Below are 14,117 nucleotides of genomic sequence, written 5' to 3'. Positions count from 1 at the left end.
AGGTGCTAAAGTCTGCATCAAAAAGCTTGTGCATAAGTGCACACATTACCTGTCTACACCTAATGACGTGGAATGAGTACAACATGTCTGCTTTATTTCTTTACAAATACGAAAATAAGCCTCGTACAGTATGTTATCCCAGTGACAAGTGATCCTCATGTTGTCAGGGGGATGTCAGTCTACTGGTGGGAGGATTTTTCTTTAAAAATCCATGTGGGCTGTCAAGAGTTGTGTCTGTATCTCATGTGGAATGATACCTACTTGACAGCAAAAATATGAACATAATTGTTCAGTGAACAATGAAAAGAAATGCAGTCAGAAGCTACTTTGCACCACTATCTCAATTTCCTCTTTTCTTTCTCTATTGATTTCACACTCACAATAATGAACTTGTTTGCTGTAACGGCATCAACAAATCTATATTTAAATGGCTTTAATGGCACATGTCACATCTCTTATTTTGATAATGGCAGGAGACTGCAGCTCTGGTTTTGGGCTGAATGATTTTGCATGTTCGCTGTAGATGCTTGGACAATGTGCTTCTTGGGGAACAAAAAAAGTGGCCAATAAAAGCCTGCCAAGACACAGAGGGCAGAGTGAAATCGTGTGCAAACGCATTATTGTCACTCCAATGGCATTATAAATGACTTCCCATGGGGACGCTCATAACTCATGATGGAAAGAGGGGCAGGGTGGAGAGTTTGGGGCAATGCATGAAGAAAGGAAGAAGGAAGAGTGGAGAATAACAATCAAGGAGCAGAAACATGACATAATATGATGATTTTCAAAAAAGAAAACAGTGAAAGATGGGTCAAAAGCTCAATTACAGTCAGTTTAAACACATTAACCTTAGGGGACCCGTGGAACGAGTCATTAAACCGTGAAAAGCCACACAAGACTCGGTGGAACAAAGACACGCCTGTAAGTCTGCTTTGAAAATGTTAAAAACCCAATTGACCCACAATTTAGCCATCAAACGGCCACTGTGCATGGCTGGGACTATCTGCATTACAGGTTAATTAACCAATCACACAGAGAGATAAGCATTTGCATAACTAAATGCACCATGTCTGCAAGGTCCAACGCTAGAGTCGGAATCAATTTGGAGTACAGACTTAGTTAAATGGCTGTGATGTTCGGCCTAATTGCCTGCTTTGAAAAATAGATACGAGAGAAAAACTCTGCCAAACTGTTGATCGTTTGTCTCCTCGGTTCTCGTTTGGTACCAACAATGGCTCTGTGTCATGGGACATTATAAATACTAAGAGGTAAATTGAATCTTGAATTGATTTTATCAGTGTCAAACTAGAGGTAGTTCATTTGTTACCAGAGGGATTCAAATATCCACCGCAGCAAATTAATTGAATGAGTGAACAGTTTTGTGGGTTTCAATCACTTATACCAATTTGCATGTGCACCCCCATTTCATCAAGTGCACACAAATTGAGCTAAATATGTTTTGTTTGGGGGTTTTTTAAGCTGGAAAAGTAGCCCCAACTAACAAAAGTTGGACGCAAATGCCTCTCGGCATTCGAGCTGTTATTGCCACGAGGAGCTTTCCCTTTAACTGTTGTCAACGTGTTTGTGTGGTTGGCTCATTAACAAAAGCTGACCCAGTGAATCGGGTCAGTGATGATCCACCTCGGGGACCAACAGACTAGTGAGGCAGATGACTGTTTGGATGATTTGTCCCTAAGTGGATACATCAAGAGTACATCACTGGAGACAATGTGCCCCCACGTCTTCAACATTATTGATAGGATGTGCATTTCTGGCTCAAGTCGAAAGGGAGCAGCTACTATACATGGAAATGCAGACACCGGTAGGCAGAGCACGCCAGATGTGTGACTTACCCAGCGAGATCCCAACAAATAAAAGCCGCGTTCGACGCAAAAGTCTAAGAGTTTATGGTGCAGCCTTGCTTTTATGTAAATACTGGGAACAAACAAACACAAAATGGCTTCCAGAATTATTTTGAGCCTTCTAGGTAAATACAATTCTCCATGCATATCATCGCTCACTTGCATACATGAAATTAAGTAAGGGCCCTGGAAGGCCAAAAGCAGTGCATTTATTCATGTTTATGTTTTATTGATGTGAGCAAAGAGAGCTTTGCCCCGGGAAAGTCAACCAATCATTTTTCAGATTGGCTCTCACCCTCAGAGGAGTTGGGTTTAGTCATCCTTTTATCCTAACGTTCTATTCTTGTCCCTTTCTTTTTTCTTTTTCACTTCTTCTTTACTTGCACTCGATCACGCTATTCAGCATGCCGTCCTTCTAGAACCAGCTTTCCAGGTATTTTGTTTTAAATCAAGCGTATTTCACGCGCTATAGAAGAAAATGTTAACAGACATCGCATGCAGGGCTGTTTGGATTGTGTTAAGACTTTGACCCCTTCCGACAGCTGAGGGGGAAAAAAATAAAACCTGCCTCCATGGCAACACAGGTGTTAAAACCATAATGTCAACGTGATGTACTGTATCAGCTCGACGCAAATGTGTCAGGTCTGCGCACTCCACTTGCACAGGCGCTCAGCCATGCGGCGCATATGGTCACAGACACAAGCTGTTGGGCCAGATCATGTCTGCACAAAGCCCATATCAATTCGATTTTTTTTTTTTTAATTTTAGAGAAAAAAGCTCAAATTTTAGGGTGTCTCTGTGGGACGTGAGAGGCATCTCAACGGCGTGATGGTGGGCAGGAGATTTTCAACACGGCTCGCAATTTAGATATGAATCATCTCCGCATACTGTACTGCAATATGGTTATTAATAAAATGGAATACACTGTTGCTGCACATGGGCCGAGTGATATTGTGCTTTCTAGTACCCGGCTTCAAATGAAACCTGTTGCTTATTCACCCCCCAGTATGGCATCGTTAAGACGGCACCCCTCAAATATTGGCTCTGTTTAATTGGGTAGCCAAGGGAAGAAAATGAACCCGTGCTCTAAACATCACACCTCCACAATGTTTCTTTTTCCCACGAACGAGCGACACATCACGGCAAGCAGGAACAATCTTAAGCAACGTGAAGAATGCAGCCACTTTCATGTCGATCTGCCTCTGTTTTTGAACTTAACCAGAGGGGATGACAGAATGAGCTAAATTAATTTCCAAGGGACCACCAAAGTTGATAGCAGTGAATGATGTAAGGCTCCAAACAATAAAATGGCTGAAGCTGAGAAGCCTTGACTCTGTTTTACCGTACTTACCTTTAACCTGTGAGAAGTTCACCACCAAAAATGATACGCATTTACATTCTCATGAATACACATACGCTTTTGTGTGTAGTACTGTGGGGTAAACACATGCTTACACAGAGAGAGCCGTCTCCCGGGATTAACCCGTCTATGTTCGTTCCTCTGAGTCTAACCACACTATCAAAATTTATGACAACCCGCTGAAATGTGACTTCACTAATTAAAGACATTTCTTGAGAAGACAGAGAGAGAGAGAGAGAGAGAGAGAGAGAGAGCGAGAGAGAGAGAGAGAGAGAGAGAGAGAGAGAGAGAGAGAGAGAGAGAGAGAGAGAGAGACATAGAGAGAGAGAGAAACTTAACTTTTCTAACCTGTTTTTGACCAAATGTGCCACCTTTCTCTGGCAGCTGTGAGGAGGTCACATCTGCGATCTTATCAGAGTAGAAAAAGAGAAAAGGAGGATGTAGGAAGGCTTTGAATCCATCAAGTGGTTCAGTCAAATGTAATTCGACAAGCTTTTGTGTGACAGCTTTTCTTTTTTTTCTGTACCTGCAGATCTCACCGAACTGTTTACAGTTCAAAGCTGGAATACAAATGTTTCCAACAAAAGCTTGTTAAAGTGTGAGAGGAAAAAGGGAGGACATTTTTGTTTGGTGGATGATTTCTGTTGTTGTAATGTTGCTTCTACATGCATTTGCGGGATCAACAGTGGAGCTGAAACATTCTTTCAAATGTGGCACTATTTAAAATGGGATAATCAAGTGTTCTAATCACTGATTTACTTCCAAATTGCAATGTTTCGAATATCTCTATCAAATACAGACTTCCTTCCTTCATTCTTATTGTGTTGTTTTTCCTGAGGAGTGGCAGTGAATCACACATAATCTCATCACTCTAATCAAGAAATAATTTACTAGTGGCACTTTGTGTATTATTCAATGTCACCTATAATTAAGACCACAAACATAACTAACTCCAGGTGATCGACTTTTATAATTAGAAATATATAAATATAAAACCAATGCTTTGTATCTACATTTGTTTCCGAAATAAGTAGTTTCCTTTCTATATACTTTAAAATCAAATTCTTGATCGACAAAAGACTTGACATTATAAAAGCAAGCACAAACTTGACATGGTGTGCGCCCACATGTCGAGGCAGATATGGAATATCAGATATGGAATATATGGAATATCAGGCGTGTCTTCCAGAGAGTTTATAAGAATAATTAATATTCAATGAGCATTGTGATTCACAACTTCTGGAAATGTTTGCGTTGTGCTTGTTTTAACTGTTTCAACAATCTTGTTCAACAATCTTGCGGTCGTTTTTGGCTCTCTTTTGTTGTTTTTCCAACAGATTAGATTTTTAATTCCAGATTTTATTTTCCTTTGTTTTTTATCCAAATGTAAACTAGTTTGCTGTAAAGTTTCGATAGATTTGATAACTTGCATGGCATCATTCATTTTTGTGCTTTTGGGGAATCGCCACCTCCATTCAATCACTCAACAAGCTACTTGTTCATTCAAAGCATGAGCAAACGAAAAGCAACATGCAGGTTATCACACTATAGGGGTTCAGAGTAAATCTAATTTGCTTAAAAAGTAATTTCTATTACTATAATTTTTACTTGAGTATTTAACAGTAGTCACTGAACTCATGATTGAGTACCATTAAAAAATGTTAATGGCAGCAGTATTTGTACTTAAGTACAACCCTTGTGTATCTTCCACCACTGGAGTAAATTACAATGTTTTTTGTTGTTGAATCAACAGTTTGTAATCATTTACTTTTGCACTGCTCAAATTACAGAGCCAATAAAAGTATAGTGTCATAAATAGCAATCAATCAATCAATCAAGCTTTATTTATAAAGCACATTTAAAAAACCAAAAGGTAACCAAAGTGCCTTTTGGCACGATGTTGTTGTAAAATGTCTTAAATGTTAATTTTAGACAAGACTAACCAATAAAAACAGATACTGCAGAATGGTATAACTGATATCAGGGTCAATATTAATCAAACTCCATCAACAGGTTTTACTTTCTTAGTTGACAATTAGGTAATTTCAGACACATATGGAGGTATGAGGGGAAGGTTTTATCTTAAAGCTAAGTTTAAAATACAGTTATAATAAAATATAATGGAAAAGATTTAGATATTTTTGCCCCTCTTTTCACTTTTCTTCTTTGAACTTTAATTCCTTCTGAGAGTTCCAACAAAGTCTTCATCTACAATCAAACTGCCAAACTGCCACAATCAAAAGCAGAGTTACAGTAAAATTATAGGTGTGAAGATCCTTTCATAAAGTAAGTAACAGGTCTTCAGTAAAGCTGTAACAACTCAAAAAAATGCAACATTTTTCACAGAGGACCACTAAATTTAAAACACTGTAAGCACTTATGCTTATTGCAACTTTTAAAAGCACATTATTTGCTAATGTTGCAAAAGGGTGCTATAAAGGACTATAATGATTTCACACACAGTCTTTGAATTGCAGGATGACTATTTATTTGCTCTTGCAGGTCCTACCTATGGACTACCTTTAAAAACTACATTCAGAAAAGTGTGCAATGAAACAATGTGAAAAAAAGGTCAGAAATACATTCTCGCAGATATGATGAACAGGAAAGACGCATTCACACAAACACTTCGCAAAATAAGAGATTTCTAGATTCTGTATATGAAAGACTATTATTTTCTTCAGATAATATCCACTTTTTACATAATATATTCATATTTAACTTGTCAGTGTACAAGAGTTACCCACAAATTTACTGCCCACCATTACAGTTTTACATATAAAGTAGAGGATGTGGTCTGAGAGATGAGAGGCGGGATAAAAAAAAAAAAAAGTAGAACGGGATCGGATGAGCCAAGTCTACCTAATAACACTGATCCATGGACACCCACTAATGCATCCTGGCCATTACCAGGCACCAAAAGCTGGCATATCAGTGCGGGAGGAGCAAGCTGGAATGCCATTGTTCACCTCACTACACTGCGATTCACTGGCCTGTTAACGCAGATGCAATCCTGAGGACACAAAAATAAAAACCTGTTTCATTTGTCGTTAAGCTCATTACATTCTCAACTTCATTAAGGGAAGGGAGACAGAAGCCAAGGGCAAGAAAGAGTCATTTGAGCAATTTGACAAACACTGTGCTTTCCTTAAGTCAACTATCTAATTAATGTCTCAGATCTCCTTCCCACGCCGAAACACATTTCAGGTCTGTCGCCCGACTATCAACGTTAATGTTCATCTCCTGTGCCATGAGGGGAAAAGATCGCCATTCAAGTCAGATAAAAACTGATTGTATTGTCTCCTCTGTTGAGCCAAGTGGGATTCAGACAAACATGCTTAAAATCTCGTACCGATGCAGATGCAGGAAGTAATCTGTATATCGAAATGAGCTGAACACTTAAGTGTCACAACATCTCCAGCATGATAGTCATAAATTGTTATTCCACTTTTCCTCCCTAAGATTAAAGATTAATATATTCATGCATCCATTAGAAATTATCTGACGCAAACACCTGCAGAGAAAAGAAACACAGTATTGGTTCCAAATTTGCATAAATTTCTTTAAGGCTTGACAGCAGCGAGGGCAAAATCAAGATGCACTGCAAGTGGGTGGAGGGAGAAAAACACAACATCTTGATTGTGGCTCTGTGAGGACGTCTCCCAAGCAGAGCACTTAGCAGAGAGACAAATGTCTTTTAAGAGAAATGGTGCGGTCAAAGAGAGGCCTTACTCCGTCCCCATCTTATCTGTGGACCCAATTGATTGTTTGTACTTTTGCAGGTGAAAACATACTCCGGGGGACGCTGCTTTCATCAAGTAAATCCCAGCGAAATGTCCCTTGTGCATTAGTCTGCTCTCTGTATGTTTGCCTATCCACCCGAGTCCTGAGCTTTGGTCATATAACCCTGATGCTTCCGAGCTTGAGAGGTTTCACCAATCAATTCAGGCCATTATGGAGAGGAAATTAATGAAATGGACTGAATATAAAAGGGGTTTCAGTTCAAATACAGCTCTATTGTGAGGATTTTTTTTTTTTTTTTGTGGGACCATGTGCGTTTTCCTGCAACCAACAAGACAGAATAATCTGTTTGCCCTCAGTAAGAAATAGGATTTTGATTGGTCTGCTTTATGTTTGTTTTGTTTTTAAAGAAACATGCAGTAAAAAGTCAGGAAACATTCTTTGATGGAGTCGGTATGGAAATATAAAGTGCTGCCTGGCCGTTTTCTCTTCCGTTCTTTTGTTTTCATGTTGTTGTGCCTCCTAAAAAGGTGGAAAACAAGAAACGCAGCATTCAAGGACAAATTTGATGGCAATTTTAGACGACATTTAAATGTTTTGACACATCTGACAAAGTTTTAGTCACATTCATTGCAATTTGAAATTAATTTGATGCATTGTAAGTAGTGTGGAGAGCCAAAAATACAACATTAACATTTTTCCCTGGCAGCCTTTTTTTCTTCCTTCTTTTTTTTTGGAGCTGTGCTTTAGTGATTACTCATATTTGGAGTTCAGAGGTTGGAGGTACAATAGCATGACTACACTTCTCTTGTTGGTGATAAATCCTGTGTTTCATTAAGACATGAAGCACAACCAAGATTGAAAATGTGGCAGAGTGAATAATTATGAAATCTAATTGCGTATAATTCTTTTTTTTTTTGATGAGTTTGGAAACTGGCTTCCATTTTAGAGAAGTAAGTCTCAAGCTAATGTCATTGAGACATTTCTTCTCGTCTCCTCTGTTCCTTCACAGCTTTGGCTCCTAATGGCTTGGCTTCTGCCCGGGGTGGTCTGAGTCGCAGCCAAAGGCGGTAGTGAGTCCAAATTGAGATTTTGGAAGCGAGAAGCCCTCCACCTAAAATGACCCCCTTCACTGCCAACAATGCTGTGAGACTCAGATCACAAGCTAAATGTGTCCCACATATCCTCATTTCGTCTTTCTTCCCCGTCACTTATTTGCATTTTTCATACAGGCAGCGTCTGGCAACTTGTTAAGGTTTGTTTGACATGGAAATCACTTTTATATATGATATGTTTGTTTTAGCGGGAATGCGTCTGAGGGAACTGCGACTGCGTTCGGTGCGACGTTCCTGCACTAAACTGAAGCGATGGCGAGGCGGTTGGAGAGTGGCGGTCGGCGGTTTTCTGCACAGTTGGGTTACTTCTAATTTAATTAAGGGTAAGTTTTGTTTTGGGATGTTCTGCCATATTCTGTTTGTTTTTTGTTTTTTTCTTGAATCATTTTTGAAGTAAAAAGTTTTACAAGCAGTCGAGTGAAACAGGCCATGTCCCTCTTCATTTATTAACCGCACCTATGACAGGAAACTAACTGGATATATAACATGTCAGTGCATTAACCCTATATAGGACAAAATCATGCAAAAATAGATATTTTTATTAATGGTATTTTGCATTTTCAAATCACAGAAATAGATAGTTAAAATCATATATTTGTCTTCTCTGTATCCTTATCCAGCATGATTTGCAGGACATTTGCTGGACGGTGGAGATACTTCAAGCTGATAATAGGTTACACCCTGGCCAGTTCACCATCCAGGCACACACAGACACACAACCACACACACACACACCTACAGGCAATTTAGACTCCGTAATTAGCCTCAGATGTATGTTTTTGGACTGTGACACACAACGATAGGGCTCACAGAAAACGTGTACACCAATAGCAAAATCATCCAAATCCAACCCAAACTTCAACTAGGAACATTTTCTCAATAAAGACAAGAATTCAAACCACCTATGTGCATCACAGATTCCAGAATTTGTCAATTCTACATTGTGAAATCTGTTGCTAAGTGTAAAACTGAGCACAAATGTATTTCACTAAGCTTGGTAATCTCCAAAATAATGAAAAATATAACTGAATTTACTTGAAAATAAATACACTGTGCAGTTATTACTGTCCTTCAGACGCCTACCGTCCTATAATAATGTGCTGTTTGCATTGAAGTACCTGAGTCATACTCTTTCAGCAGTTCCCAACCTGATTTATCAAATTATTGCAGTGAATTCAAACCCTAGCGGACACACCCACTCTCAGCAATATACAAAAGCGGCTGTGAGTGTGATCCTCCCCCCTACTAGTCTCTGGCCACATTTTCATGTGTACATTGCAAATGTTCAAACATGGTATCATATTTTTTTTTTTCTAAATCCTATCAAGTTCAATTCAACAGAAGTACTGAGTGGGAATAAAGAGATTAAATACAATCGTGTTTGCAGAAGTGAAGCTGACAAAAACATTCATGTTTAATAGAGATACTCACCCATATATTATGTGACTGTCATTAAGTTGGTATCTTTAGACAAACTGTGAAGTTGCTAAATTTAGTCCCCGAGATAAATGTGACTGAAAGTTCTAGTTTCATGATTAAATCTTTGCGAGAGCTTACGAATGCTCAAATTAGAACTCACCTGTTAGAGTGAATGTAATTATAGAGATAGCTTTCTACGACTTGAAAGAGTTTTGCTACATAAAAAATGGATAACTGAATTAAGAGCTCGTTTAAACATTGCATTCATATTTAAAAACGGAGCTGGAATGTGAGAGAAAGACAAGGTTTATTGCTGCATTGAATGGAAAATGCTTTGCAAAAGTCATGGTGGATATTTTAACGAGCTGAGCTTTACATCCTTTAGTCGCCCATACAATTAGCTTTTTTTTGTTTTGTTTTTTAGTGAAGGTTTGGAAGAGAGCACTTTATCATGTTTAAGCCGGACCGTCATCTCCCAAACACAACAGCCTCCATTTTAGTGTGATTCAGTTGAATACATAAATCCCTGTATATGTGGGAACTGTATGAAAACACATGTAGAGCATCAAATTATGTCCTGAGTTTTCCTCATTGCAGGCATTACCGGTATATGATAAAGACATGATCAAAACAACCCTGTGATTCCTTTAAAACATGTTCCTACAAATTATTCCTCATCAAATATAATTTCCAGAGCACATGGTTGATAGTTCCGCCAACACCATTAACCATTTTGTTTCTCGCGTTGACTCAATTTGAGCTGATTGAATAATTGCGGCTGCGATGACGTCCTTCAACATGAATTGTGGATAATGTGACAATCTGAGCGATTTGGTTGTTTGCACTGGTTAATTATTTATTTGCTTCTTAAAAACAATCAAATTTAACGGTGTTTAAACTCATGTATGGGGACCCACTTTTCAAACATGCTAATTACGGCGAGTGGCTGATTCGTGTTGCAGCATCCTAATGGTGGCTGTCTGCAGAACATCTGCATGTCATAAAGAGTCATGTTTTGTGGGCAACAGAAGCACAATCTGATGTGAGGGGAATTAAATTAGCCCAGTGTGGAAAGGGTGGGTTAAACATATATTCAGTTAAAAAAAAAAAATAATCAAATCAAATCAAATAAAAACTGTTAAGATGCTCATTTTAATATTGTGATCATCACAGTTTGACAAATAAGAGTGCGTCGATCAGAAAAGTGTGATTTCACAGTGTGAAATCAGGAATTAAAATCTACTGGCTTTGGCTTTAGAGGATGTGTGAAATGGTTACTGTAATGAGATTTCATTTAGTTGCTGGTATAATTTATTTTCTCATGATAATCCCAATGATGACAATTTGCACGGGTTTTCAATATAATCAGCATGCTGTCAGTGAGCACAAAGACTTGGCAGAAGACTTTTCATGTATCCTTTACTTTTACTCCCAAAATGTAAAACCAAATATCTTTATTTCCTGCTCTTTAAAACTCGGATGAGTGACCCACAAGGGCTAAATTAAATGTAAACGAGTGCACATAGTTCTCTTTTATTTTAAATGTGGCAGCTTTATTTTGCCTGTGTATATAATTCAGCCTTTTTACCTTTACCCATTATCACTGTGTTGAAAGAATCACTATTATCAGGCATAAAGAAGTGCAGGAACCCGGCTGAAGCAGAACAGGAACATTAGTTTATCTTAAACCGTATAACATGCAGATCCCCCCCCCCCCCCCAACTCACATTTTTCAAGGACTATATCATACAGAGCAGAACTTAGTAGAATTAATGACTCGGCCTTTAACTGTATAGCTCTAATTTTTCATGCCTCACACCTCGAAAATCCTCTCAGTCGTGGAGAAAAGGCCTTGAGTAAAGAGAGAGAAAAACACCAGCAACATAGATGAACTTCTACAGTTTCACAATAGGAGACTAATTCCAAATGGGCTTGAAAATCAAGCTGTGTATAATAAAGCTTTATGCCTTGTTAAGCCCTTATCGGGAAAGTAACAAAACTCCATTTGGTCTCTTCTACGTGTTTTCCTGTTGTATTTTTTTGGTTAAAAACTACACATTTATGATGATCAGGTATTGCATGATTACTTTTATTTTTGCAAAATATTGACAAAGTTGCCATTGTTGTATGCTCTCATAAAGCTTCTTGTCTTTCCAGTTAGTTTAGCCAATTCATTCCAAAAATAGGTTTAACTGTGGAAAACTGTGCATGAGTGAACAATAGTACATTTAAAAACATATGAGCAATGCTTTTAGCTCTATTGAAGGTACTTTCTGGATTATGTAGCAGGACAGAGATGATAAATAACATAGCGCCAATCTTTTATAGAGATTCAGTCACAAATGTATCCAACAAACCTTCTTAAGCTATAAATTGTGAATTATATATGATTTAGAAGAGTGTGATGCTCTTCAACAGGTTTCATCATGGGTTAAGGGCACACAGGAGTGTTTTAAACTGACTTTAAGATAAGCATCCTGGGATAACCTCAGGTGTGTCAATGAATGCTCTGTATTTATTGCGTATAATTATCCCCTACACTTGCAGTCATATATCACAGTCTATTTGGATGCTTTTAATTAATCTTTTAATCTTTATTTTTGATCAAACATAATGCAACGACTGTGTTTTCTAATGGAAATTAAATTTTAAAGTTTAACCCATCTGTCATGACCAACTCCTCTGAAATTAAAAGCAGACATGATACAAAATGCTGATTCACTTCCAAGTCAAATTCTTCCTTCTTCCTGACAACCTTTTTTCTACTTTCATCCGTAAATAATTTTACCGGTGTGTTTTCTTCTTGAATATATCAAAGTAGTACCTTAACTAAGCTGACTGTTGTAAAATTTGAAAAGATAACAGCAGAGCAAGAATTTAGACTTGATTGAGTTTAAATGAAGATGGGAAAAAAATAATTTGGAGTTTTTCCTTTTCAGAACTTTACGATTGTAAAAGTTAGTTTAGTACTTCTACTTTTAGTGAAGTAAAAAATGTGAAAAGTACTTCTGTGGGGTTTGTCTGGCCAAAGTCTAACTTTGGCCAGGATTTGAATTTTAATGTCGTTATATCTCAATCTCAATTTATTTGATTGTTTACACTGTGTTCAATTGTGAAAATAATCTGTTGTCATTCTTTTGGGGTGTTTTTTTTAATTTTTTTATGTGTGCTTGTTGTCATACAGAGTGAAAGCAGCCAGTCATTTTAGAGGATTTGTTAGAGGATACCCACTGAGTGAGTATTCTCCTTTTTTTTCCAAATGTGTCATTTTGCGTTTGGAAGTTTTCCATCATCTCCATTGATTGCACAGTGCGTGTGGTGCTTTAGGTTGGGTCTTTTGTATCTCGCTAGATAGCAAAAACCATTTTCCCCCCGCTACTAATACATTTCTGTCACTGTAAAGTGCCAAGTCGAACCATTATTTAAGCCGACTGCCACCCGAGCGATACCAGTCATCCTTAAACATGATAGTCGGCGCTGTGCTGCTGCGAACAAAGGCGGAGCAAGTCTCTGAATTCAACATTACCAAATTGGAATCTCTCGGTTTTGACTAACATTAACAGTGATGAAAATGAAGATAAAATTAGCGGTGACCTTTAGGAATCAAAACTTGTTTCATGTAGTGGTATTGCTTGTATCTCCATGATGATTAATAAACTTGCCTCCCAATCTGAATTTCAATTTTATTATTTTCCCAATCAAAAAATGCATAAATTTGTTTTCATAACCTAATCACAGTTATAGTATGTGTCTACCTCACTGCGACACTTATTAAACTAATTAATCACATGCAAACCTGTCAAATACAACTCTGCACCCGCTTCGTCTCTTTGATTAAAGTTGAAATATCACTCTGTGTGCGTGTGTGTGTGTGTGTGTGTGTGTGTGTGTGTGTGTGTGCGTGTGTGTGTGTGTGTGTGTGTGTGTGTGTGTGTGTGTGTGTGTGTGTGTGTGTGTGTGTGTGTGTGTGTGTGTGTGTGTGCGTGCGTGCATGTTAAAAGGTCTGAGAGATAAAGTGAAAGAAATAAAGGAGTGGTAGTGGGCTTGTACATACAGTGGATGGTGGGCCTTTATTTGCTGCTTAAAATGCAATCTGAGAGGAAGTGGAAGTGCTGAGGAAGAGCTGAGAGGATATGTTGGTGTGATGCATTATGGTCCCCAAGCACAAATGATTCATGACAAAAAGGGCACATATGCATGTCATTTGAGGAGTAAAAACTGGGATTTCACTGAATTATTACTTCATAGAGGGTGGAACTTGTATCCTGTGTGCCATAAAATAAAACTAAGGCAAAGAGAAAAATTAAATAACAATGTGAGCACTTCTTTCTTGGCATATGATCAAAAATGGCCAATCCAGAATATTTCTTCAACAAACTCCTGCCTGCTGCATGGTTACAGGTCTGAAGCTGAAAATAAGACATTCATAGCCCTGTATAGGATATATTTAGTGATCAACCAATAGCTATGGTAACAAGTGTTGATATGCAGGGATGTTGATATATATGTCATTAAATAATGGATAGTTAGTGTGTGGCTTTCAGAGAATAAGTTGAATGTGAAAGAAGAGTACATAGTCGTGAAATCAAAGCACGTCATACTGCTGGTGAGGGTAGTAAT

General features: G+C 38.1%; 1 protein-coding gene across 1 annotated transcript in view; it reads right to left on the bottom strand.

Annotated features, from left to right (window-relative positions):
- LOC308138140 (VPS10 domain-containing receptor SorCS3-like) overlaps positions 1 to 14,117 on the bottom strand; it is a gene marked incomplete at both ends in the record, with an annotated part of 53,297 nt that overhangs the window by 32,921 nt on the left and 6,259 nt on the right. The window lies entirely within an intron of this gene.

The sequence above is a fragment of the Blennius ocellaris genome (assembly GCF_963422515.1).
Source record: "Blennius ocellaris genome assembly, chromosome: 13".
NCBI classification, from domain to species: Eukaryota; Metazoa; Chordata; class Actinopteri; order Blenniiformes; family Blenniidae; genus Blennius; species Blennius ocellaris.
Note: the sequence above shows the minus strand (reverse complement) of the source record. Positions and strands in the feature narration are given on the sequence as shown.